The sequence below is a fragment of the Leptonychotes weddellii genome, chromosome 3, assembly GCF_054177405.1.
Source record: "Leptonychotes weddellii isolate Sample4059 chromosome 3, ASM5417740v2, whole genome shotgun sequence".
Classification (NCBI taxonomy): Eukaryota; Metazoa; Chordata; class Mammalia; order Carnivora; family Phocidae; genus Leptonychotes; species Leptonychotes weddellii.
In genome coordinates, this window is record NC_138371.1 from 64,858,194 (window position 1) to 64,885,648 (window position 27,455).

General features: G+C 43.6%; 1 protein-coding gene across 9 annotated transcripts in view; it reads left to right on the forward strand.

The window, feature by feature from the left end:
• Positions 1–12,040: 12,040 nt before the first annotated feature.
• ITGB6 (integrin subunit beta 6) overlaps positions 12,041–27,455 on the forward strand; it is a 127,700-nt gene continuing 112,285 nt past the window's right edge. For 8 of the 9 annotated variants that reach the window (XM_081814331.1, XM_081814330.1, XM_081814335.1 and 5 more), the window contains exon 1: positions 12,041–12,306. The gene's annotated coding sequence lies outside the window, so the exon portion shown is untranslated. Of the gene's footprint in view, positions 12,307–20,928; positions 21,055–27,455 lie in introns of all 9 variants that reach the window. The other variant, XM_081814332.1, reaches the window with a different exon arrangement.

The following is a 27,455-nucleotide window of genomic DNA, read 5'->3' on the forward strand; positions in this document are numbered from 1 at the left end:
GGTCCGAGTCGTTGGGCTGTACTCAGTCCTCTGGCAAGTCCTGTGACTTGGGAAGGAGAATCATGGCACTTTCCATTACCTAATACTGCAGCTTTCGGAGGACTCTCAAAAATAATAATGCTTCTCTACTTTTCTGTCAGAAGACCCCTGAGAGCTAAGGAGAGAACACAGGGAACTCCAGGGATGTTGAGGCACAGCCCTGCATGACCCACCATAAACACAAATTCTTTTGTATTTTCTCCTCAATTAGTGGGAATTTTGTGTTCCCCTTATATCAGTCCCATTTTCCCCAAAATGGTTGTGCCATCTTACTCATTTATTCATTTTTTTTTTAACTTGAAACACAAAAGTTGCAAGTACACTACAAAGAAGCTTTAGCCTGATTTGCATTTAGAGGTCCTGTCTTTAGTTTCCTTCAGTCTGAAGTAGCTCCTCAGGTTCTGTTTGACTTTCATGACTTTGACACAATTGAAGGTTCTAGGCCAGTCATTTTGCAGAGTGTCCTCAGGTTGTAAACCTGTTTGAGGACAATTCCAGGTGGTTGTGCACCTTTGGCAGGAACATCACCAAAGTAGAAGCTGTGTGCTCCTCACTGCATCCCTTTGAGAGGTGCAGGATTTCCATTTGTCTCATTATCAGTGATGTTCCCTTTGATCACTTAATTAAGGTGGTTTCTGCCTGGCATCTCCGCTGTAGAGTTACTCTTTCCCACTTGGCAGTTAATAAGTATTCAGTGGGGAGATGGTTTGGAACCACGTAAATATCCTGGACTTCCTCAAACTTTGAATTTATTCATTTACTTATTTATATGAGTATGGACTCAGGGTTTCCTACTGTGTCCAGTGGGTTCTATCAGTTACAATAATTGTTTTGATGCTCAAATTGTCCCTCACTTGGTCAGTGGGAGCCCCTGCATGCCAGCTTCTGTGTTTAAGACATGTCCCCATTATTTTTTAAGCATTTCCTTGCTTTCTGGTACCACGAGATGTCCCAAGCTCATCTTGTACCTTCCTTGTCCCAGTTCTGGTTTCAACCAGTTCTCCGAAGAGTCCTGGTTCCTTTTAGTGGAGAATGGTAATTAGAAGGTAAGATTTGGGGACTAGGTGCACTCTGTTATTGATATGCTGCTATTTCCAAGCCCTGTCAGTGAACAGGGTTAGGGAATGTGTACGTGGGTGCAGATGCGCACGTGCATACATTTACATCCGTATTTTCCACATTATCCATAAATAGTGAAAAACATGTTTGCATGTTTATACCTCCATTTCCAATCTAACACCTCTGGGTTTATTTTCCCTTCCCATATTTGTAATTCTCTTCTCTGACAGCAGGAAAGCTGGCTCCTGGTATCCTTGATATGTTTACTCATTCAGTCAATCCCCCTGTGTATAACGAGCCCCCCTCTCTGACCTCACCCTCTTGGTTGTACCAATGTCTCAGCCTTGCTCCCCCGTCTCAGGCTCCATGTGGGAGTCTGGGGGTGGTGAGGAAGTTGGTTCTCCAACTCTGCCCAGAAGAAGACAGGAAACGCATGTCAAGGGTCAGGAGTCACCCTGCCATAATGGGGCAGGTGCTCCCCCAAAAGAAGGGGACCTTTTGTGATGCCATAAATTTGCCCCGTGAAGTCTGCTTACCTTTCACTGTTGGGATGGAAAGTGTTTTGAAACAGGGATCTGAAGTGCAGGAATGGTGTGGAAATGGAAATTCCAGAAAGAAGATACAAAGGAAAGACATGAGAGGATGTCAGGAAGAAGAGAAAAAAAGGGAGTAGGAAAGAGAGGCTTAGAAAGGGAGACTGGTAGAAAAACACAGGTATGATAGTTGGAGTGCAGGAGAGAAAAGACGATAATAGAAGCTATTGCCTGATGACACCTTTCCAAAGCCATCCCCCGAGGGTCTGGTAAACAGACCGGTTGCTCTCAGCCACCAGCTCTGGTGTGCATTGAATTAAGGGAACAGAGATGTTTCTCCGATGTCAACAGTGAATTGCCATCTCTGAGGCCACAACTCCAACATCCTGCAGAAACTCCCGTGCGGTAGCCTCCTGATACTCGCAGGAATTTTTCCAGCCCTCCCAAGGGAATCTAGTCCAACCTCACAGAGCAGGGCAATACTTCCTTACCATTGACCCATCTCATTACCCATGAGTGAATCCTGAAGTCCGAAATAAATGCCTTTGTGACCTGGGGGCCGAAAAGAGCTACAACCTTTTATGGTCATGGAGAAATAGTGAGTTTGTGGATCCAGACCTCCTCATCTGTTTTTCCTCCCATTGGCTCCACTCTGCAGCATCAGTCAGGGCTGCCAAACGCATCTGTCTCCTTTCCTTTACCTCCCCTTACACCTCCTCCTGCTGCAATCTGGTGCCCATGGCCAGCTCCCCACTGCACGGTTCCTACCCCGGGGAGCTAGGGACTGCCTTTCCCAAGTCAAACACCCCTCAATCTTTATCCGAATGACCTCTTCGTTGCCTGTGTCCCTGTTGCCAGCCCTGCTCTTCTTGAAATTTCATCCCCTGCTTAAAATCCCTGCACCAGCCTGCCATGTCTGAATGCCTAGCTCCCTAAGACATCATTTCCACCTCCAGCCACACCCCATCTTGATCTTTAAAATCTCAGAAAAGTTCTGTACTCTGCACCTTTGCCCCTTCTTGTCTGACTTCTAGAATATCCTCCTGCACGTGGATAACTCCTATTTATCCTCCAAGATTCAATCCAGGCTCTAATCTTCCTGAGAATAATTAGGCAATAAAGAACAACTTTCTTTTTCACTTTTTCTAAATTACGAAAGAAGCTTTAAAAAGTGCATAAAACACAAACGTACAGCTCAAAGTTTCATTGCAAAATGGGTCCCTGTGACTTCCACCCAAGTTGAGAGATAAAACATGGCCCCCCTCCCTCCACGGTGCTTCTTCACAATCACGAACCCCTCCTACCACTCAACAAGTAACACTACACACGCAGTAGAGGACATCCTGCCTTGCTTTTCTTTACAGTTCTGTTACCCAAATACGCATCCCCAAAACCCACAGTTGATTTTTTGCCTGTATTTGAACTTTATGTAAATGGCATCGGGCATTAAATATTTTGTTGTGTCTTGCTTCTTTCGCTCAATATTATATCTTTCAGATTTCATCCTGTGTTTTTGCAGAGCTGTAATATGTCGGTATGGTATGGTTTTCCATTGCATCAACATACTAAAGTGTGTCCATTTTATTTCTAATAGACATGGGGGCGCTTTCCAATTCTTGGCTAGTGCGAATGCACTGTGATGGAAATGCTCGTACCCATCACTTGGCACACCTGTGCATGTATTTCTGCAGGGTCTACGCTCAGGAGTGGAACTGCTGGACCGTGGGGTATGCCTAGCTTCAGTTTTACAAGAGAATGCCAAAATATTTTCAAAGTGGTAATCACAGACCCTAGGATTAGATGAAATAACAAAGAATACCTCTACTTCAGATTTCAAAAAAAGAGACAAAAACAAAAACAAACAAAAACCAATGTGAAAACCAGTAGTAAGAGCCCTGAGGGTCAAAGGGTGAGTACTGGCAAAGATCAGAAGTCAGGGTGAGGAGCCACAGCTGTGGGGGCCCAGTCTTCACAGGCAGGGGAAGGTGCTGGGGCAAGGGTATAACTAGTATAAATGACTTCCCACCGTGAACACTGAGAAGAGCTCCCCTTGTTTCTACTGAAAAGAAGGAACTGGGCTTTGCCAAGCAAGCTACAGTTTCTTGTTAGTGCTCTGGTGCCTTGGACGTTGTTCTAGTGGACACCCACTGCCGTTGTGGGACCCACCAGGCTGCTCCTGGCCGACATCTGCACCCCCCATCTACCCAGTCCCACCAGCTCCCACCCCTCAGCCCCGGTAGTAACCTCCACTCCTGGCCTGACCACAGGGATCATGGGCCTCTCACAGGCTCAGCCCCTTGAGCCCACAGAATGCCTGCTAATGTCTAATGTTGCCACCACCTGGGAGGGATGTGGGAGTTCTTCTTCGGACCTTCTACTCCTCATGCACTGACAGAACTTGAGAGGGCAGGGCAGATGACGTGGCACATTAGGACATTATTCTGATGCTGAAGCTGAAGGGGTCCCCGTATGTCCTCCTCTTCGCTGTATGGAGAAGTTGGGACCGTGTCTTCTTCTTCTTTGGGTCCTTCCCTTTCCCCAGCCCACTCCCAAGCCTAGCGGAGCCCCTCAATACACAGGGTACCCAACCGGCCACTTACCCAAGCAGCAACTCTATAGCCACTGGGGACAGAGGAGGTACCCTGTCTTAGAACTCTGTATGTACCGTTCTTAGGACTCTGTACTGCCACCTACCAGAAAATTGTCAGAACAACCATATAGATCGGCAACGTCTGCGGGAATGTGATCCTCCAGAGTTGTTCTCACTGTAACCACCAGTCTGTCTGTCTGATGGATAAGTAAAATTCAATACTTCTACTCAAATCTCATGTTGGCCAATAATCCCAAACTCTTAAAATGGGGTTACCAAGAGGTGCTAACAAGGAACAATTGTCTACAAGAACATTAATTACTCCCTTTGGGTGGGAGATCCACCAAGTAGTTCAGATCAGCCAGAAACTGCCCGCAAGAGGGGCTTAATGGATTTTCATGAAACAGCCAGTGATAAATGTGAATTTTGCCATAGCTTAATGATTTTTTCCATGTGGAGCTCGAGGGGCTGCCAGTTTGAAGACTAGAGCAGACACAAATCAACGTGTATCCTTCCAGTTGTCCGTGGTGAGGGTCTGGGAGAAGGGGACTGAGGGCGTGTTGACCATGACCCTGAGCCTATGATAAGGGTCACTGCACAGGGTCAGGCAGGGTGTGTTTGGCTGAGGAGGGTGAACGGGGAGCCCCCCAAAACTATGCATTGAAAGGACTGCTCAGTCCGTGGAATCCACCTTTCTCTCATCTGACCGCCCACAGGAGATGTCTTTTTCTAATTCTCACAAGAACAAGTGCTGTGCAAGACATTCAAACTCTTGCCACAAAGCCAAGCCTAGTATCAGTAGTTCTCTGAAACTAGCATCTCGGTGCTACCCCCAAAGCTGAACACCCTGGCTCATCTGACCATGACTTCTTTCCTTCTATGTTAAATTATTTATAACCCTATAGGTCAATGACATTTCTGTTTTCTAAGCTCAGCACAATGACTTCTTCGTGACCTGGATATTCTCTGTTTGTTCCTCCAACTTGCTCTTTTCAACTCTCTGTGTCCTAGGAGACTGACCTTTGGGCAGCATCAAGCAGGCTCCCTGGCTTCCATCTTTGTTTGACCAGTGCCAAGCCCCTGCAGAGAGCTGGTGGGCCGGAGGGAAGATCCTGCGAGGTATATTGTCCCGGCTTCCTCCCCGTGGGCCACGGGTTGGCACAGTCCCTGTCATGGGCTGAATTGTGTCTCCCCTCCGCCCCCCTCCCCATGATTCATATGTTGAATTATATGTCCCCAGTACCTCAGCATGTGGCTGTATTTGGAGACAGGGCTTTTAAAGAGGTAATTAAGTCAAAATGAGGTCATTGGGTGGGCCCTAATCCAATGTGACTGGTGTCATCATAAGAAGAGGAAATTTGAACACAGACATATGCATAAAGGGAAAGCTATGCAAAGACACAGGAAGAAGATGGTCATTTACAAACCAAGAGAGCAGCTTCAGAAAAAACCAACCCTGCCAGCACCTTGAGCTTGGACTTTTAGCCTCTACAACTGTGAGAAAATACATTTCTGTTGTTTCAGCCACCCAGTCCCGGTACTTTGTTAGGGCATTCTGAGCAAACTTATTACAGTCCCTCTGCCAGAATCACAGGTGCAGACCACGCTCCCTCTCCTAGAAAACACTGTTCTCTCCCTAGGCTTGGGTCACTGCTCTGTCCTGGAGCCCAGGCTGCGGGGAAGGAAGTAAGGGCTCCCTGTTCTTGCTGCCCCATCCTGGCTGGTTTCCCTTTGCTACCCACCTTCATTAAACTCCCTTCAATTACCCCATTAGCGTGCACCAGGACTTACTCGCAGGAACTTCGACCCATCCACTTGTCTCCCTCACAGTTTGCCTGAGTTGTTGCTGACGTGTAATCCTACCTCGCTGAAACACAGCAGAGCAGTTCACAGGGCCACTGGGTGAGGGTGAGACGGCCCCTCTGCCACCGTACTTGAAAAAAAAAAAAAAAATCGAAATCTCCTATGGTGACAAGAAGCTGTTGGAATATGCAACCCAGCGGTGAGCCTTGCAAAAAAGAAAGACACCGAGTCTGTGTGCAGCCGAGGTAAAGCTGACACTGTACCAGTGAGTAAGAAAGTGGCTGCTTTGAAAAATTCATGATGCGGAGAGAATACTTGGCAAATGGACATTTAGAATTGTTTCCACCATTGTATAAGTTTGTTTCTGAAATCAATGTTTCCTCTGTAAAAACATTCTGGTATGTACACATTTTTAAAACTGGGAAGTGGGATTTTTCTAAATGATTTAAAAATCTTTCAAATGTATCATTTCAGAGAGCTAATCTATCTATCTATCTATCTATCTATCTATCTATCTATCTATCTAACCTATCATGTATCCATCTATAAAAATGTGCATCAGCTAGGTGGGCTCACTTGCCTTCTGACTTTCTCTGGGTCTGGTCAATAAGAAGCACTTTTGATTAGAGTATAAGAGCAGTTGATTGATGCTAAGGAAGATGGAAATTTATTAGTAAACTTTCAACAGAACCTTTGCATTAGCTGGTGTATGTGGCTGAAAACGTGAGTCACGATGGAGTAATTACAGACAACAGGGTGCTTCTTGCATTATCGTTGGAGCACTGTTTTGAGCCATGGAAGTCAGAGCCATGGAAGTCACTAAAACCAAGTATTAAAATAAACTGCACTTAGAATCAGACTCCTGAATCCTTATCGACAAGCTTTTCAAGTGAGCATATTCAGCTCAGTCACATGTAAGTATAAAATGAGCATATGAAACTAATAGCATAGTAAAAGCAAAAAGTTTTTTTTTTTTTATACTGGGGAGAAAATAAAGAACTTAATTTTGTTTCATCTTTTAAAATTCTCTCTCTGTGTGTTTTAAACTAACGTATTAGTTCAATAGTACTTGTATATTTGTGAATAAATAATAAATATTGGGAATATCTGCTTGAAATCTTTTACTAATTCTGGTGAACCATCCAAAAAGCTTGGAGGCCACTGAGCATTAAAGCATAAGGGGCTGGAAAAAACAAAAACAAAAAAACACACCACCAGACCCAGAATCTTAGAACTTCAGATTCACAATTCTATCTTGTTCGAACCATTTTAAAGAAAAGGAAGGGGGAAAACAGGAAAAATGTGTGACAGGATAGCCAGCGCCTACAGCTTTCCACATGAGCTAGGACAGTCTGCTCATTTGGTTGAACAGCTACCTCTCAGAGAGTTTTGGAAATATTTGGAATGTGGTGGGTGGCCCAAGGGACCACCCAGCAGTAAAAACCTAAATGAAAGCCTTCCAAAAACAACAGGCAAAATGAGGGTCAGCCCCTCCCCAGCTCCACCTCCTGGCCAGGGCTGGGCAGGAGAGGTTCAGCCATCTTGTCTAACTGCTGGCATCTTGTGTGGACTGCTGAGGTCACAGACGGTATGGGCCTTGGAAATCAAGGTTGTCACAGTGTGTAATGTTTGGAGGTGACAGAAGACACTCTGATCACGTCAGAGAGAATAGCTGTTTGACTAGACAGGGGAAAATGCCCCTGGTAATCAGCTCAGCATGTCTTCTCTCGAATGCCTTCCAGCAAAACAAGAACCCAGCTCCAGGAAGAGCGCTGGATGATACGCATATTTATCGCCCGGCCTTTCAGGCAGAAGGCAATGAAAACACTTTGGTGGAGTGGAGACATCACTGTGAAATTTTGAAATCAAAGCTGCTTCCAAGCTGTTTTCTGTTATTGTTTTTCAGGATTCCTCACTGATTAAAATTAAAATCTAGTTACAAAATGAGTGACCTGGAGAGACATTCACTTGTCTACATCTCTACAAATCCATCCTGCTGCTTCCAGCTTTTCTCCTTAAAGCAGAGTGAATCCAAATCAACTTCTCAGCACTGAAGGGTGCACCAAAGCAGTTTCATCTCCCTACAGAAGCCTCTAGAGGAAATTATCTGAATGCTTGAAAAATCCAGGCTTCTTTGCAATTATCTAAACGGAGTTGTTGGGTGAGGTTAACAAGACATCCTTTCTGCTATCCATGTTCAGAGTCATATCCGTGTGAAATAAGTATTGGGGATTTGTTGTTCTGTTCCTAATGTCCATTAAAGGGTAGTCCGGTCAGCAATTAACGGGATTTGTAATCTGGGTAAGGTGAGCCTATCTCTGAGTTTTGTTAAACTCCATTATTCAGCCTCCTGCTCAGTTTACAGGGGACCTTCTAAATCTCAAGAATCTCTAGCTGAATGGAAGGACAAACTGCTCTGCCCAAGCCACACTCAGTGGGGCCGACACTGGCAGGCATTGCTGTCATACTGGACTGGGACCTCCAAACTAGGTTTTCCTTCTTTCCACCCCTGCAAAGAATAAGAAGGCCACATGGTTCCATGTCATTTTTTCCATGACGACCTTCCAAACGGATACCTGGGGCATCCAAACCCCCTCCAACTGGGAGGCATTTGCCATTTACTCCATATAGTGCACTCCAGCAAAACCCAAGTTTTCACTGTAAGGAATGAAGCACCCACTTTGATCCATTTGGCTTTTCGAAAAATGAAGGTGACGCCTTGGTTTACTGAGGCTTGCCTACTCTACTCTATAATGCCAACAGATTATTGGGCCGCGTGGCAGGCTTGTCTGTCATGTTTTGTGGCCAGGGCAATTCCCATCTTGGCTGGAGAGCTGAGAGTGGAATTTTAACTATGAATTTCCTTGTGTTGAATAGGCTAAAGTCAAAAGTCCACATTCTGCTTCAGATATGCATGAACAACTTCCAGTGAAGTTACTCATGTATATCTGAGTTTACTTAAAACCCTCCTGAGTTTACTTAAAACCCTCGGACACTCAGTCGCTACTAAATAGCATTCCTCTTTAAAAAGAAAAAATCTTTGTAATGTGCATGTGAGAGAGTGCAAGAGCATGTGTCAATTAACCAAAAATTCACTCAGTTTGAGGAAATGTTTGACTTTTAGAGGAACAAAGCCATTTGGACAGTCCTGCTCACGTCCATCTCTATACGTACCACCATGGAGCCTCCCTGGGCTTACCTTGGAGGCTCATTTGCCTAGACCCTCCTGGTTTTTAGGGTTAGCTGTGGAAGAGTGCAGCACCTGGGCCTGGATTCAAGAAGCAAGATCAAGTCCCAGCTCTGATAGTAGTTGCACAGACTTGGGCAAGTCAATCTTTCCCAGTACCTATTCGTCTGTAAACTGTTGACTTTGCAAGGTTATTGTGTGAATTCAGTAGATAATGGGTGTTAAATTTGCTTTTTGATTCAAAAGTATTTTGCCTGTTTTATGAGGAAAAAATGTAAACAAACAATCAAAAGCCCAATAATGATCAAGACAGTAGGGAGAAACTTACAATCAAACAATGGTAGTGCAAAGATATGTTGGTATAATTCCTATGGAAGGCAACTGTAATGCATATTGCATCGAGTATTTAAATGCAGTATTTAAATGGGTACATAAAATTGTCTTCTTTGATCCAGTAATTCCATATGTGAGAGTTTGTTGTAGGAAATACAAAATTTAATAATAAAGATGATGATCATGAAGGGCAACCTCTTTGTGTAAAGATTTTCTTTACAGCATTTCCTGTCATGGAAAACGTGTGGAAACAACCTAAATTTTAAGCAAATAAAGGAATGTTTAAGTACACCATTACAGGCTTTAGATGATGCTTAGATTAAATTCTTACAATTTTAAATGAATAAAAAAATGGATTCAATGGGTAATGGGTATAAGAAAGCCAGAAGTTGCTTTGGACAGAAGGACTATATGAACTTTTGACCCTCTTTGCATTCCTAATACCTTATACATAGATGAAACTCAGGTTATATTAAGTGGATTTTTTTAAGTGCTATACCTTAGCTCCTAATTAACTAATTAACACTCTGCTCAACTAACTTTCCAATTAATCAAAGCTTTACCTTAATTAGCCCTGTAAAATAATTTTGAAATATTTTTCCCAGTGGTTACTTCTTATTTTTCCATTCAGTTATCTGTAAGATCATAGATATTCAGGAACTAGTACATTTGGCATTTGGTCAAATAGCAAGAGCTTGGATTTAGCCATTGAGTATCACAAGGCGCAACATCAAAGGAATTTTCCAAAGTTGCTCCCCACATACAGCCCAGCCCATGTCATTTGATCCTCAAGAATGCTGAGCCAAGCAGCCGAGCAGCAGGAGATGAATGTCCATGGCAGGGAAGCCAAAGTATACATTTTCACCAACAGGAGAATGGGTACAAGCCAAACAAGGAATGGATGGCACACTTTAATGGTAGATGGCAGTTTTCAGAGAAAACCTGTCAGTGTATCATAGTAAATTATACATAAGGAGGGGGAAACAATCCATAAAACCTCCTTAATTTACAGAAATAGAATAAAGCATCCAAAATAGGCAACTACGTGGGTATTTGGTTCTCTAACTCACTGGAAGTAACATTTATTGCCAACTTCAGTGGTATTCTTTGTGATAATATTATGAAATACCATTTTGTATTTCTAGCATGTCCTACAGGTCTCTCTGTGGCTCACTGTGAGCAGAGCACCATGCTCAGCACAGAGTGGAGTCGGTCCCCCCCGGAAACAGAAGATAGTCAGTGTTGGGGCAACCCACAGAGGAAATGAATTTTGCAGAGAAGGAATAATTTAGTCCGTTCTTGAATTCCAAATCGAAGTGTTTCCTCACATATGAGTTTACTTAATGAGCAAAAGGAATTAAAAGCCCCTTGAAAGTTCCTTGGTATCATAGAGGCTCAAAATGAAAGGTTGTTTATAAATTTTATAATAATCCACCATACACAAGACACACATTCTTTATAGACAAGGAGATAGCTCAGAGATGTTAGGAATTGTTCTGAGATCAAATATATGGTAAACAGTAGAGTCAGGATTCAGACCCGGTCTCCTGGCTCTCTGTTGCTCTTGCTTCCATACCACTCAAATGCCACATGGCTTGAAAGCTGCCAGACCTCCACCCATACTGCTCATCAGCCATTCAAGAATGATGTGGCACAATGGAAGGTGCTCTGGAGTCAGACAGGTTTAAATCCTAACTCTGTCACTTACTAGTGTGTGACCTTGGACAAGTCAACGAATCTCTAAAGCGAGGGGGTAAGAATTAAGTGAGATAATGCATCTCCAGTGCTGAGGCAGGGGGCCTGGCACACCCCGGCAGCTCAGTGAGCAGCATCTATCATTACAAACATATGACCTCCTTGAAGGCGGACCCAAAGACCTGCACTTTCGGTCTCAGCCTCAGAAGAAGAGTGTGGTCCAAACACTTCATCCTTCTTCACAAAAGCGGTATGGATATCTCTTCTCAGCTGTGCCCAACTGGAACAAATCCAATCCAATCTGGACCGTTTAGTGTTTGGCACCATCGTTAATACTAATCTCATCAGTTTTTATTTTCATTTTCTAGTTTATCCAAACAAGCCATTTTTAGAGGCTAGTGACTTTAAGCCAGAGCTGCCAGTAAAATAGACTTATCTTGAAAACACCAGGATCCTTTTGAAGGAATGTAAATATAAACAACACACATGATACAGGAAAATTTGATAGGCGTTTGGTCATTGGTTTGGATGCCAGCTCAACTCTAAACTCGCCCGGTACTATTTTGGGGTATTAAAATCTATATGTGCTTCATGTCCCAGCCACCCTGCCATCCATTAGGTTTGAATGTCCTTTATGGAATGAACTTGATCCCCCCCAGCCCCCCCACCCCCGCCTTACTTTTTGGTCTCTCTCCAGAGCAGCTAATGCGCTGGCATAGTTCTGCCATTTGTCAGCCAGAAGTCTGGTTACACATTTGCTCGTCAATCTAAACCTAACCTATTCTCATACGAGCACTTGGGGTTTCATGTAAATCAGCCAGACATTCTGTCGTTCACCAGCAATATCTCTCCATAGTAGACTACACCAATGTGCCTTCATGAAATATTTCACTATGTTTGTGGAAGAAATATTCAAATGAACGAGCTTTTTCAGGAATGGTGACACCAGAATGTTATAAATCTGTTCATTACCACAACAAGGATAAATGGTATTTCTGCCAAAGACTTGATAACGGGTGCAGTAATGCATCTCAGCACTTTCTGAAATTAAAGGTCTGCCCTGAGAGGTAAGTAGTATAATGCATGACTAACAAACGCAAACCCAAACTTCGGAACTAAAGTTTTCCTTGTCCGTGTAATTGATCGTTTCCGACAGACGCTGCCTTAGGAAGTTCATAACGTTACTTCTATTCTCTGGATATTAACGTCCAGGTGAGGCAGACCCCACGGTTTGTAAAAGGGCAGTTCCTCATTAATTTAGCATGCTTTCTTGTGATTTTTCTTACATTTGAATTCACACACGCTTTCAACAGCTGCACTTCAAAAATCTGCTATGGTTTAAGGACAGTATTTCATGGAATTATTAGTTCATCATTCAGGAAAATATTTTAACCTTCAGTTGAATAGTGTCTGAAGCAGCTTTTTAAGATACTTGTTTCTGGTTATAGTGATTAATTGTTAATTCTTTTTAAAAATAGGCAATTTGACTCTGGCCTTCACTAGGTTTTTTGGCATTTTCAAGGGGTCACAAAGGAACTAAAGAACTGGGAATTTAAACAAGAAGAAGACTTATCAGTTCTCATTGACAAGTGCATGACATTGGGCCAGTTAACTTCAGTGTTACTAGATTGTAAAATGATGTTTTAATGTAGACCTGATTCATGAGAACTATGGGAAAAACGAAGAGGGGAAGGCTGCCAGTCTAGGATATTTACAAAAAGCTCATTTTATTCCTACAAGTATCTGAAAATGCCTGGTATCATTACTATTCACTTTGAGCATTGGAAGTATGACTACCAGTGCTGTATAAAAAAAAAAAAAAAAAAAAATCAATATCCGTGAAAGGTTATTCATCCAAAGAATGTGTCCTCTAAATTAAAGACTCCAGAGTTCTATCGCATTGGCTCTCAACAGGCCTAAAATGGACAGAATACAGGTTCTGGTCAGAGAGTAATGGTTTTCCTTTACTGTTTTGGATTCTGAACAGGCTCAGCAGATCACAGATCAAGTCTTTTAGCCCTGGGTTTCAAACATAAAGTCACTTGGTCACAATATAAAGATTAGTATGTACCTAAGTAAAATTCTGTGCCTTGGGGAAATGCAGAAATGCCTTCCTCGTCAGTCTCTTCATTCTTGTACATTCAGAGACAGCCTTTTCCTCTATCTGACTTGCTCCCTCTAGTGTTTTCTGGATGAAGTACAGGAACTAAAGCTCCATTTACACACAAACAAAAAACGTTACTGCAATCTCTCAATATTTTCCCCAGTTATCATACACTAAAGCACACTTACCACCAGATGTTGTGATGTGAACACTGAGTGACTGCAAGGATTTTTTATCGGAGAGTCTCAAACTTAGATTCCTGTATTCAAATGTCAGATGCTCAAAGTAGGCATTGACTTGTAATCTGTTAGGGTTACATTCCTTCTCTGCCTTTGAACCCTTATATTCTAATTCACTTTTATTGATACGCAGAAGGAGAAAAGATTCTCTAATGAACTAAGGCACGCAAGCAGGCATTTCTTTGATATATGTTCCAAGAATAGAACGTAACGCTTTGATTCTTCTAAGTTACCCAAGAGGTTCAAGGTGTTTTGCCTCAAGAGAAAAGTGATTAAATTTTTAAATAGCCTTATGGAAACACTGCATATTTTCTGCCACAGAAGCCCTTAGTCAAACCAGGAAGAGTAGCTTCTTGGGAAATGTACTGCTTATGGGCACTTTTTCTTTACAGAGAAGAAAATATACTTCCAAAGCTGTCAGCTGCCGTTGCTGCTACTTTGGAAACCAGCCACAGCTGATGTGAGAGCTAACTATAGGCCAAGGTCATCTGGGGATCTCCCCAGCCTGCTTACAGAGATGGCACCCATGCTTCGTTGGAGCGCATGGGCTTGCCAGTCCAGCCCAGGGAGCTATTTTCAGTTGAAGTTCCCACAAGAAGGCCCTTGATCGTCCTTCATGTTGCTGACAGTCACTTTTATACTTAACCATTCTCAACCACAATCTGCTTGATACACTGACCTCTTCTCCCCTTTATAACATCCTACCTGTTTCCAGACCCCCCAGAGGGGGGTCACAGGTGTGACCAATGATAATATTAAAACTGACCTTTATTGATCTTGGTTGAACAACACAAAGCTCACTGATGCACACAGCTCTACTACATCAATCCACCAGCCTCTAATCCCTGCCAGGCCTTGTCCATTCAGATCCTTAGAAATCTCTCCTCCTCCATGTCCACTGTCATTACATTTCATCCACTTTTGCCTAGATTGCTGGAGTAACTCTCCAACAAATCTCCCGCCTCCAATTCACCAACATTCCACCATTGGTTATATTTCAAAATTACAAATCAGAATGCATAACTCTTCTTTTTTTATATAAGATTTTATTTATTTATTTGAGAGAGAGCACATGTGAGAGTGTGCAAGCACCAGCAGGAGGGAAGGAGGGAGAGGGAGAAGCAGACTCCTGCTGAGCAGGAAGCCCGACGATGCGGGGCTCGATCCCGGGACCCTGGGATCATGACCTGAGCCGAAGGTAGACGATTAACTAACTGAGCCACCCAGCCTCCCCCGGAATGCATAACTCTTCTGTTTAAAACTGTTCCTTGGTTCCCCATCACCTACCAGATAAATCTCATACTTTCTAGACTGGCGTTCTGCCTACTTTTCCAGGTTCATCTCTTATCATTCCCTTCATGCCATCTTTCCATCACTCCCTTCATCACATAGATATACCCCCTCCCTCAAATCCGTCGTGCTCTCCCATGTCTTTAGATCTGTATAGTGATCTTATCTCCTGAGTGATCTTCTATACTTATTCCATCAAGATTCAGTTTGAGCATTATCTTTTTGATGGAGCTTTCCCTGACATTCTTCCAAAGCTCCCCATCCAGCTCACACACACATGTGTGTGCAGTTAGTCCCTCCCTCTATGATGCTCCATAGGCCACTATTGACTCTTAGTTCTTGTGTCACTACACACACCACACACACACACACACACACACACACGCACCATAGAAGCACAGATTTTGGACTCTCCCTTACTAGGCTGTGAGGTTCTTAATGTAAGAATCTTATATTATTGATTTTTGTGTGTGTTCCCAACAACTACAGCCATACTTAGATTAAAGCAGTATATACATTTTGTTGTATTAATAAAAATATGAATCTCACAAACAAATCAGCCACATCCAAGAAAGTGTATTTTAATTTAAGTCCTGTCTTTTCCTGTGCCCTTTGCTAAACAGAACTTGATTTACCAGGTTCCCAGCTAAGTTGTGGTCTAAGGACCTGTATCTGAACTTCAGGAAAGCTGATGCTTTTGCCAAGAGATGAACTACAAAAATATTGGGGACCAGGAAATTAGGTCAGAGGAAAAGAGTCAGGAGCAAGGATGTGCTGGGGCTGGGGTGTGCTGCCCAATGAGCACAGTCCAATTCTGGAAGACCTTGGAAACAAAGAAGCTGTTAAAATCGAGACAGACACCACGCATGGTTCATACATATTGTATGCCTCTCGGCTGTCGCTTCTCTGACTCACATCCCTCTATACTCTGGTCATCCATGCAAATTCTCAGCTTCGATCTAGGCTTAATCTGGTAACCTTGACTCCAAGATCAATTACCAGCATGGCTCTTGCCTTTCTAGGTGAGTCATTCTGCCCCCACCCCCCATAGAGTTTTCCCCAAGAAAAATACTTCTTCAAGAGACTGCTGAGGTTGAACTAATCTCTGCCTACTTTAAGTGGCATTTGGGAGTCACAGTTTATGACACACAGTCTTCTCTGTACCTCCTGTCACACCAAGTATCAACCCTGCTTAAGCTCTGCTCAAAGCTCAAGCAGATGTTGATCCTCTCTAACTGAAAAATCGACTCCTAGAAAAGTATTTTGACCATGAAGCTCTTCTGGCTAGCCTCCATATCTAAACTTCTCTTACTCTTTGTCTTTCAAACTCTCTATTTTTTCATTATCTTATCATTAAAAAAAAAAGTTTACTGAGCCTTTCTCTATGTGCCAGACCTGAGGCAAGAATAGTCCTTCTCCTCAAGAGCTTGAGGTCCAGCTATCTCTCTGTTGTCCCTTGAATCTGACCTATATATAGGAATCTGTCTGTGTGCACTGAATATGCTCACACCTGCCATCCCTCTGGGCCCATCTGAATTCTTATAATTCATCAAGGTTCCAGTCAAGTCTTCCCACCAATGTCTGGTGTTGTCTCCCTCTTATAGCAGGGTGTATTAAGAACTGACCAAAGCACCATATCTAAGGATGCTGTGTAAAGAACCCGTAATGATCTTAAGGAAGCCTCTAGTAGCATCTCCAAGGGCTCTGTCATACCTATAATTTGTATCAATTGTAGGTTTTGATATACAAAGAAAGGGCACGCTTACTCCTTGTGTGAATAGCATGGGTGGGTAAGAAAGATATCCAACCACAGAATCAAGAGGTATTCATTATCTTTTGCTACATAGCAAACCACACCCAAACTGAGTGGCTTAAACAACAAGTATTTATTATCTTGTAGTTTCTTTAGTTCACAAATGCAGCAAGAGCTTAGCTGGGTGTTTCTGGCTCAGGGTTTCTCATGTAGCTTCAATCAGGATGTGGGTCAGGGCTGCAGTCATCTGAAGCCTTGACTAGGGCAGAGAATCTGCTTCGAATCTGGCTCAATCACATGGCTGTGGGCAGGAGACTTCGGTTTCTCACCATGTAAGCCTGTCCATAGGCTGCATGAGCATCCTCAAGATGTGGCACAAACTTACCCCAGAAAGAGCAAGCCAAGAAAGGAAGAAAGTTACAGTTTCTTTTAGGACCTAATCTTTAAAGTCACACACCATCACATCCACTTTATTCTATTTATTAAAAACAAGTCACTAGGTCCACCTGTATTCAAGGAGGGGAATTAGGCTTTACCCCTTGAAGGGAGGAGTATTCAAAAATTTTGTGAATATATTTTAAAATCATAGAAGCTGCTAAAGAATTTTGAAGATTGGCGCTATGGCCTAAATCTAATTCTCGGGTGTGAAAGACATAATTTTACAACAGTCTGAATGAAAATTCTTATGAGTTTTAGTCAACAAAGGGCCTGCTCCAAAAGTCAACGTGATCCTAGGCCACATGAAAAAACCAGGTGCCATCTGGGGTGAGGAAGTGAGTCATGCCTATTTTACTGTGTTGGAGTCAGACCGCAGCAGAGAGCTGTACTCAGTTTGGGGCACCACGTGGAGACACATCCTGGGGCCAAGTGAATGATGCAAGTAGGATGGTCAAGAAATTTGGAATCATGTCCTATAAAAGGTTGTTGAAGGAACAAGAGAAGTTTAAGCCAGAGAATGCTTAGGTATGCTGTGTGTGATCATTATGTTCAAGAATGTGAAGAACTTCCATGTACAGAGATAGACTTGTTCTGCTCACCTTGTGCTGTAGCCAGAACCATTGGGTTGAAGTCATAGGAGAGACACTTTGGATCGATGTAAAGAAGGCATTTCTAAGAGTCAAAACTGACCTAAGATGGAAGCGGCTACCTTCAAGGGCTACTGGTATTATCGGAGGCATTAAAACAGTCAGAGGGCTGACTTGGCACATAGGAGGAGTGAACCGGTATGGTGTCCTTGCGTAGAGATTCTGTGATCTCACAGGCACTTTCCTCATGTCGCTGTGGAGTTACCCTCAGCATGGAGTAAATTGATGGCAATGGGCAGACTCTGTTCCTCAATTGGATTGGAGAGCAAGGCATGATTTTGGTTTTTCAAACAAGGATCACTTATTAGCTCACATTTCTGTGAGTGAGAAATTTGGGCTGGGCTCAGCTGGTTGGTTCTTCTGCCAGTCTCATCTAGGCCAGATGGTTGGTCTAGGATGAGCCTCACTCACATGACTGGTGGTTAACAAGCTGTCGCTGGGGCATTGAGCTTATTTTTATGGTGCTCTCATGGATCCAGTGAAGCAGGAGCTGGTACGCCGCAATGCACCAATGCTTTTCAAGTCTCTACTTGTATTATGTTTGCTAATATTCAATGATCAAAACAAGTTACATAGTCAAGCCCAGAGTCAAATAGATTTCTTGATGGAAGGAGTGGCAAAGAGGCCAGCACACAGGCCAGAAAGGTATTTATGACCATTTTGCAATCTACTACAGAGACCTTTTCGGATTTACCTGAATGAAGCCCACATGTCACTTTGGAGACCGCTCTAGCTTTCCTTGAGAATCAAAACTCACCCACTGGTGCATCACTCTGCATAATCCATGTGAAGGGTGTTCTCTCTGTCATGATGAGCCCAATGACAATATGGAGTAACCATTGCCCAGCAGCCATGTACAAAGAGCTCAGACTATCCCTGTGACTGGACAAAATGGTGGAAACCTCAGCCTTCAGGGGGAGCCTCCCATGCACTTGGGGGAAACAGAAGGACAAGACAAACTTAAAGAAATCTAAGGGACCAAAATAGCAACATACTCCATGACCTGTGTAGGGAAGAATGGTGTTTTAGAGGAATTTGAAGATATATTCTGGGCCCCCATTTTCACTCAGGAATAAGGCAACATGGCACTTAGTAAGCAGCTGCTCCCTGGTGATAACCCCCAAGCTCTGCGACTGGACACAGCCCCACCACTTTCGTGTAGCATTTCCAGTTGTTTCTTAACTCTGCGGTTGGTTGCCATTTGAATTGGCACCTAACCCTACTGTCGTCTTACGGGAGAGTTGAAGAAGATACTTTTGTCTCTATAAAAAAAATGTAAAAACTGAAGATAGACCAACAAGCCTGTGATTTTGTGGAGAAAATAATATTCCTGTTTATTAAATATACAAAGAAAATGTATCTGTGTCCAAAAAATTACCTTAAGAAGCTGTCATGAAAACAGCTTCATGCCCTCATTCATTCATGTTGCCCACCTGGCCCCTGTCATCATTTGAGTTTTCCACTCTTGATGAACAAATTTTCACCGTATTTTCCAAGCTAAGTCTTTAATAACTTGTAAGGTTTTGCTTCTTGCTGCACCCTTGGCTTTGTGTAAGATGAGGTAGGGGGAGTTTTCAACAAATATTTGATTGACCAATTGATAGCATGGGGTCAAGTTTCTGGGAGAAAATAAAGATGAGGGAAAAGGACCTCCTTCTTCATTTAGATAATGTTTTGTCAAACCCAAATGGCCGATTCACATCTAATCATTGTATTTTAAGCAGGGACAGCTGGAGCTTACTGCGTGCCTCCTGCCCAGTCTTTATTCTTTCTATAAAGGCAGGAAACAGAAGGGCTCTGCATACAGCAGTCACAAACACTCATCAAAGACAGACCACTGACATGGAACGTCGCAAGGAAAGGCTTGCTGGCCCAGTGTTGGCGTTTGGGAGCCACAAGCAGGCACACGCTAAGGAGCATGGTCAGCAGCCCTCTCCCTTCATCTTTTGGGGATGGAGGCTGAGGAACAAGGCTCCCTCAGTTTCCTAACAAATGATCTATTTTGGCAAACTAAGAAAGGGAGGGCTGTCCCACAGCCGGCCAGTGAGTCGTATGCCAAGCTGTCGCGATGTTAGTATTTCATGCCACTCATTCTGTCTAACAGAAACTCGCCCTGGCTTTTTTCCATTCCTTTTAGCGAGATTGCGGTTGTAAATCAGCAAGAGTGTCCTGGAGGCTCCTGCTTCAGGTTGGTTGTCGGGAGCAGTCTAAGAGGAAGAATCTTCAGAATAATTTAGAATCTGAGTCTAAGAGGGAAGGTCAGTTTTGCTATTTAGAACCAGAGCACTGTACCAAACTTGGCTTTGAAGGGATGCTCTAAATGTCAGCCTTGGAATTTGAATTTAGAATATCGAAAAAACACAGTAGTTCATACTTTTACTGCCATGAGACTTAGTTCGAGTTCTTAGCTCTGACCCGCCGAACATTCTCTAAATTGGGGAGGCCCCTTTAATAGTGATCCCCTTTGGATTGGTAAAATGCTTTTTTACTCATAAGAAGAGTTCCATTTATAGCTCCAAGAGGAACATAGGGTGGGTGTTCTTTTTCCTTTCTTTTTTTTCCCTACTTCTCCCTATTTCCCACACCCTCCAGCCCCCGGCAACTACTTTTCTATCCTCTGTTTCTATGAGTTTGACATTTTTTGTTTTTTAAAATTCCACATATGATGGAACTAGAGGGTATATTATGCTAAATGAAATAAGTCAATCAGAGAAAGCCAATTATCATATGATCTCACTCATATGTGGAACTTAAGACACAAAACAGAGGATCATGGGAGAAGAGAGGAGAAAACAAAACAAGACAAAATCAGAGAGGGAGACAAACCATAAGAGACTCTTAATCATAGGAAACAGAGGGTTGCTGGAGGGGAGGGTGATGGACATTGAGGAGGGCACGTGATGCAATGAGCACTGGGTATTATACAAAACTGATGAATCATCACTGATCAGTCAGACCTCTACCTTTGAAACGAATAATACATATATGTTAATTAATTGTATTTAAATTAAATAAATAAAATAAAATTCCACATATGAATAATAACCATGCAGTACTTGCCTTTCTCTGTCTGACTTATCTCACTTAGCATAATGCCCATCTGTGTTTTCACCAATAGCAGGATTTTCCTCTTTCTTGTGGCTGAATAGTATTCTTGTGTGTGTGTGTGTGTATACATATATATATCACATCTTCTTTATCCATTCATCTTTCGGTAGGTTGTTTCCGCATCTCAGCTATTGCGAATAGTGCTGCAATGAACATGAGAGTGCGGATAGCTCTTCAATATCCTATTTTCATATCCTTTGGATAAATACCCAGAAGTGGGAGTGCTGGATCATATGGTAATTCTAATTTTTATTTTTTCTAGTCCTACCTCTTAATAACAGTGCCAAAGTACTTTGGCAAGTACGTTGAACTTTCTGGACCTTTTTTCTTTATCTCTAAAGTAAGAGACGGGGTTATTCAGAGGAATAAATGAGAAAGAATTTTGTAAAGTATTAAGAAGGCCCAGTTGGAAACCATGGTACAGGATGCTGAATGGCCAAAGTCACTCACCCAGCAGCTGCAGAATCAGGGCGACAGTCTACGCTTCATGACTCAGCACCTAGCCTAGCACCAGATGACTTGTTAACTGAACTTACATATATTTTCCTCTGACATCAGCCCCTCTGAACGAAGGACTAGATTGATATGAGGCACAAATTAAGTAGAGCATGGAAGGTTGGATCTATCCACTTCCTATTGCCCTGATCGGTCTACCCTGCAACTCCTCCAGATTTATCTAATCCCCAGTAAGTCCCAGACACAAGCAAGACTCAGTAGGCATTCTTTAATGGAAAGAATCTAGAGCAGGACTCTATTATGGCCCCATTATTGGGAAGCATGAGTGGGAAGGGTAAAAGAGGATTTGTACACAATCCATAGATAGGGCAACAATCCACAGATGTAAAATTCACTGTAACTGCCTGCCTGAAACTCTCTGCTCTGGCCCTGGCCCCATACCCTCAGCAAATCTGCCTTTTCTCTGGGTGCCTATGAATGGCTTCCCCCTCAGTAGGGTCACTGTTAAATTTCAGCAGGGACACATTTCACCCCGTCATGATTTCGGCTGCACAATAGCTCTAAAGTCTTAAAGAGGACTCTCTATGGACTTAAAGAGGAAGAACACAGACTCTGGGGACAAAAGCCAACCCCCTTTTATAACAGCCTCATTCTCGGCCAGTCCCACGCTACTGTTTTCTATCAGAAGCCACTGGGAAAGAAAGAATCAACTCAAGTAATATTTAACTCTGATCACACTGTTTGCTTTAATTATTAACATTTGGCAGCCAGAAGAAATAACAGCACTTCATCTAGACACTTAAGAAAGAAAAAGGAACAGCTCACACCCCAGCCTTTATAAGATGTTTGAGCAATCATCTTGGATAGGCACATGCAGTCTTCACACATACCAGCAAACACTGTGAAGTATGATGACTGATTCATTCACTGTGCAAATATTTATTGAACTGGCACAGTTCTAGGTGCTGGCAATACATTGATGAGCAAAACAGATGACAATCCCTGATCTTGTGGAGCTTATATTCTAGTAGGAAGTGGAGGAAGAAAATATTCAACAACAAACATGATAAATAAGGAAATTACATGGTATGTTAGAAGGTAAGAGAGAAAAATATAGCAGGGTAAGAGGAATGGGGAGTGCTGGGGGAGAGAGGGCCCATTTTATATGGGGTGGTCAACGTTGGCCTCATTAACTGGCGACAGTTTAGCAAAGTCTTAGAGGAAGGGAAGGAAGACAAATAGGTATCTGGAAAGTGGTGCTAGAGACAGACAGAATAGCCAGTGCAAAGGTCCCGTGGTAGGAGCATTGAGTGGAGTGTTGGGAGAACATCAAGGAGACCAGTATGCCTAGAATGGAGTGGGTAAGGAGGAACATAGAGGAAATGAGGTCATTGAGGAAACAGGGACCAGATTGGTAGGACCCTGTAGACTGATGTATAAGCTTTGTTTTCTTTAGAGAAATGGGGCCATTGGAGCCTTTAGGGTAGAGTGATCTGACTTCGATTTGAAAAGGATCCATTCTGTATGGTTTCATTATATGTTCAGGCAAGGTCACAGAGATAGACCCTTTGCACTGAAAACAACCACTCCCCTTGCTTTTCCTCCAAGATGTTCAGAGTTGGCAGGCTTCCCGGCTAACACATCAGCATCCCCCACTGAACTGAACTCCTCTGTGGCTCCCTCCTGACTCCCTGGCCCTCTGGAAGCAAAGCCCCATCATCTTCATCCTGGCCTCACATAGAGATGGACAGAGAAATGGAAGGATCTCCTCTTTCCCAGTTTGCAGCTTCCCAGTAATTCAGATTCCACCTAGCAAGATCCATTAGAGCTAATTAACGACTGTCCTTTCAGTAGGTGTCTCCTCACTATGATTAATTCTCGGTCAGAGACAGAAAGCTTGTTCCATTATGGTTCTTTTTAAAAAATTATTATTATTCAGGCTTCCAATACTGGCATGAACTGCAGGTGAATTTCTGAAGTCATGTTACTAAGCTGTCACAACTAGTAATAGAAAAATTCAATTTATAAAGAATTAAGAGAGGCAGGAGAGGAATGCTCTTCGGTTTAGAACAAAGGAGATTAATCCTGACACAATGGCAGCATGACATCCGTGGACTTTGAAGATTCCAGGCTTCCTCTTCATTAATTAGAGAGAATCAAGAGTGCTGGTGGTTAATTATTTGCAGAAACTGTGCTCTGCAAAAGCAGATGCCAACTCCCTCCAGCCGCCTCCAGCAGCAGCTCGGCATGATAATTAGACCGTGCGTCAGTCCCAGGCGCGGTCTGGGTGGGCAAATACACACTTGGCTGACCACTGCCACCCGCCGTCCCTCAGGCTTAGGCAGGGCCCCCGGAGGCCGGCACCGTTTGGAATGGACGGCCCCGGATGGGTCATGCTTTTAAAATCCACGTCAAGAAACTCAAGATCAAAGTGTGTGTTTGGTGGGGTCAAGGGGTCAAGGGTATTTGCCAACGGGGTCAGTTGGTTGGTACTCTTGTGTTGCCTGCTTTTACTGCTGCTCTTGTGCTAGGGTTAAACAATCAATTTTCTTTAAAAAACAACAAAAAAGGCAATTTTAGCTTTTAATGTCCTAATTACAAAAGTAATATATATCTTTTGTATCAAATTGAAGCAATGTGGAAGTGTACAAAGTAAAAAAATGCGGGCTCCACTCTGCCCCCTTCCAATCCCACCCTCCTGAGAACCATGATAAGGTTTGAGACTTTCCTTCCAGACTCTTCCGATGCTTCGGGTTAGAGTCTTTGAATTCTCTTCCGACCCACCGGGAGCTGACATCTTAACGCGACCTGTTAGCATCCCTGCTGCTTTTTCTGTACCGTGAGATCTGCCGCTGTCCTGCTTCTGTGCCTCCACAAGACTCCGCGTCAGATTTAACACAGGGCAGCCTCGACTGGGGAGTCTCGCCGTTGGACTTGACCACATGGACTGGCGTAAGGAAGCGCTGGCCCTTCACTGTGTGATCTGCACATTTCTATGCTGGACACAAGAGGTACATCAGACAAGCCCATCTTGGTGTTAGCCATGCATTGGCAACTAAAGCTATCGAGCCCAGTCTTCAATTTGACAACGGATATTGTGGGGTGGGGTAAAGAAGATGCACGCTATAAAAGCCATCAGCACTGCTGAAGTAAACAGATGCCTTTCATCTGCTCATACACCGAGGGAAGGGAAACAGAATGCAGTGCCGCTCTTCCAGAAATAGAACTGTTGCTGCCGTTAGCCCGGGGGGCTCGTGTACCCCAGGTGAGGCAGCAGACAGGGCTGCAGCTCTAACCTGCCCTCCCAGGCATCAGTTTCTTGGGGAACGTATTCAGAGGACTTTAGCTCTAATGCGGAGCAGGGCTGGGGCAGGGAGGGGTCTGATTGGCATTCAGGAAAAGCTGCAGGCAGCAGAACGAGGATGGCTGCCTGGCAGGCCTTTCCCCAAATACCCAGATCGCCCTGGGTGTTTTGACATTTGCTGGCATTAAGACCCTGTGGCCATTTCACAGCCCATTTATTTAAGGTATTTGAAACTCTCTCTGCGGGGCAGCTAAGGTTGTCATATTAGCTTGGCAGACATCAGACCTTCTCTCGAGTTACCAAGTCATTCTGACCACTTCGAGGTTACCAACTCTAAATAGCAGGAAGCAAGTTTCATCTACATCTTGATTAGAGCATGTATTAAAGTCGTCTGTGATGATCTGTCTACCAGACTCTCTCCTACCGGAAAGTGGTCTCCTTGAGGGCATGTGTTTTTTTTTGTTTTTTTTTTTTCTTGTAAAACTTTCTATTTATTTATTTTTTTTATTCTTATGTTAATCCCCATACATTACATCATTAGTTTTAGATGAAGTGTTCCATGATTCATTGTTCGCGTATAACACCCAGTGCTCCATGCAGAATGCGCCCTCCTCAATACCCATCACCAGGCTAACCCATCCCCCCCAACCCCCCTCCCCTCTAGAACCCTCAGTTTGTTTTTCAGAGTCCATCGTCTCTCATGGTTCGTCTACCCCTGAGGGCATGTGTTTTAAGCGTTTTGGTGCTGCGAGCACGCAGCCGGACCTGGGATATAGGTTTTTAACTCGGTTTTACTGGGTTTTTATTATATGGTATTTGTTTGGTGGCAGGTTTTCTGTGGTGGTGGTGGTAATTGTTCCCATGGACGTAACTTGACACAAGAGATGATGGTTAGTTTTCTGTGGCACTTGGTTAGGCTTGGTTAGCACCCAGTTATGCAATCAAACATTAATCTAGGTGTTGCTGTGAAGGTATTCTGGGGGTGTGATTATCATCTACAATCAGTTGACTTTAAATAAAGGAGATTACTCTTAATAATGTGGGTGGGCCTCATCCAGTCACTGAAGGCCCTACGAGCAAAACCTGAGACCTCCGGCAGAGGAAGAAATTCTGACTCCAGACTGCAGTATCACCTCCTGCCTCCTGAGTTTCCAGGCTGCTGGCTTGCCCTGTGGATTTTGGGTTTGCCAGTCCCCACAAGCGTATAAGCCAATTCCTTAAAATAAATACCTCTATGTCTCTATCTATATCTAAAATCTCTTATTGGTTCTGTTTCTCTGGAGGACCCCGACAGATACACATCATATACATGAATCCGTGTAAAACACGCCATTCAGTCATTCATTCATTTCTTCAGTTCATTCCACAAATATTTTTTGAGTGCCTACTAAGTGCCCTGCATTGTGCTAAGTGCTAGAAATAATGGTCGAAAAAGTCCCAGATCTCAAAGAAAACTTTGACTTAAGGCAAGTCCAGGGCAGTGCTGTAGGTTTCCTAAAGAAACAAACCCAGCCTAGAATCTGCAGCAACTAGACTCAGACGGTGAGTCACCGGCAGCTGCCTTGGCCTGGGGCAGGGACAGCCAGGCCGAGCACAGAGCCAAGAAGGAATAAAACATTTGTGCCCAGGCGTCCAGAGCACCCGGTTTCACAGTGCCAAGAGGAAAAAAAAGTGAGAGAGAGGGAGAGAGAGAAAGAACGAGAGAAAGAAAGAAAGAAAGGGAAAGAAAAAAAGAAAGAAAGAAGAAAGGAAGAAAGAAAAAAGAAAGAAAAAGAAAGAGGAAAGAAGAAAGAAGAAAGAAAGAAAGAGAAAGAAAGAAAAAGAAAGAAAGAAGAAAGGAAGGAAGGAAGGAAGGAAAACACAAGACAAGACAAAAGCTCGGGGGTGAGGGGAGAAAGAGAGATGATCAGGGTGGTTTTTTTTTTGGATACAGGCAACCTTAAGGTTGAAAAGCTTTCTTCCCCCGAAGGTTCGGATCCTCAAGAACTCCCCCACCTGCTGTGATGGGATGACCTCACCATGACCTCACTTCCTTTCCAGGAGCCCTGGGGATTTCTCCTCTGCCCAGAAGCTTCAGGGAAAGGTTGGCTTTGGGTTCTGTCACTGCACCTTGAACACGTTGGCCCAGAAGCAGGGCTGCTGGGCGTGAGCAGGAAGAGCCTTTGTTCTGTGGATTGAGAAGTGGCACATTTTAAACTGGCTTTTAAAGGAATATGCTACCCTGATGTCTCTAAGTCTCGATTGAAAAAAATGTAAGAGAAAGCAGTGTGAAAATGGAACAAACCAAAAGATTCAAAGGGAAGGCTGTGGGAGGTTTGTTAACCTTCGTGTAAGCCAGATCCTTCCCTGACCAGGTGTAGGTCGTTCCAGTCCCAGGACTCTCTCCCTGAGTGAGAGCATGACCACGCCTTTCTTCCTCCCCCAAGGACGAAGTAGCAAGAAGAGAAGGCAAGGCTCAGATTAGACATCTTTGCCCCTGTGAGCAGCTCAGGGTTCAGGCAGTACTGGATGAGCCCACAGAAAAGTTGTTTATGAATAAGAAAAAAAACTTTCCTTAAAACATTTGACTGCCATCTGTCATAAGATGGTCTTAATCAGTATACGAATCTACAGTGAATAGGATTTAAAGATTGCGCCCTGGGGTTTGGCAAAGCACAACCGTGTGTGGTGGACCCAGAAGCATTTGGGCTTCCTCCCTGGAGCTCCAGCACCATGCCATGTTGGTTTCCTTTACGTCAGGAAGCTGTGGTTGGGACTTGCCTAATTTAGCTAAGAGGCACCCACAGCTTCAGATCTCTCCCTAAATGGAACTGAATCCCCCCGGGGTTTTCCCTGAGGAGTTCACTCAGGAGTTGTGGGGCTCCAGAGCTAAGGACA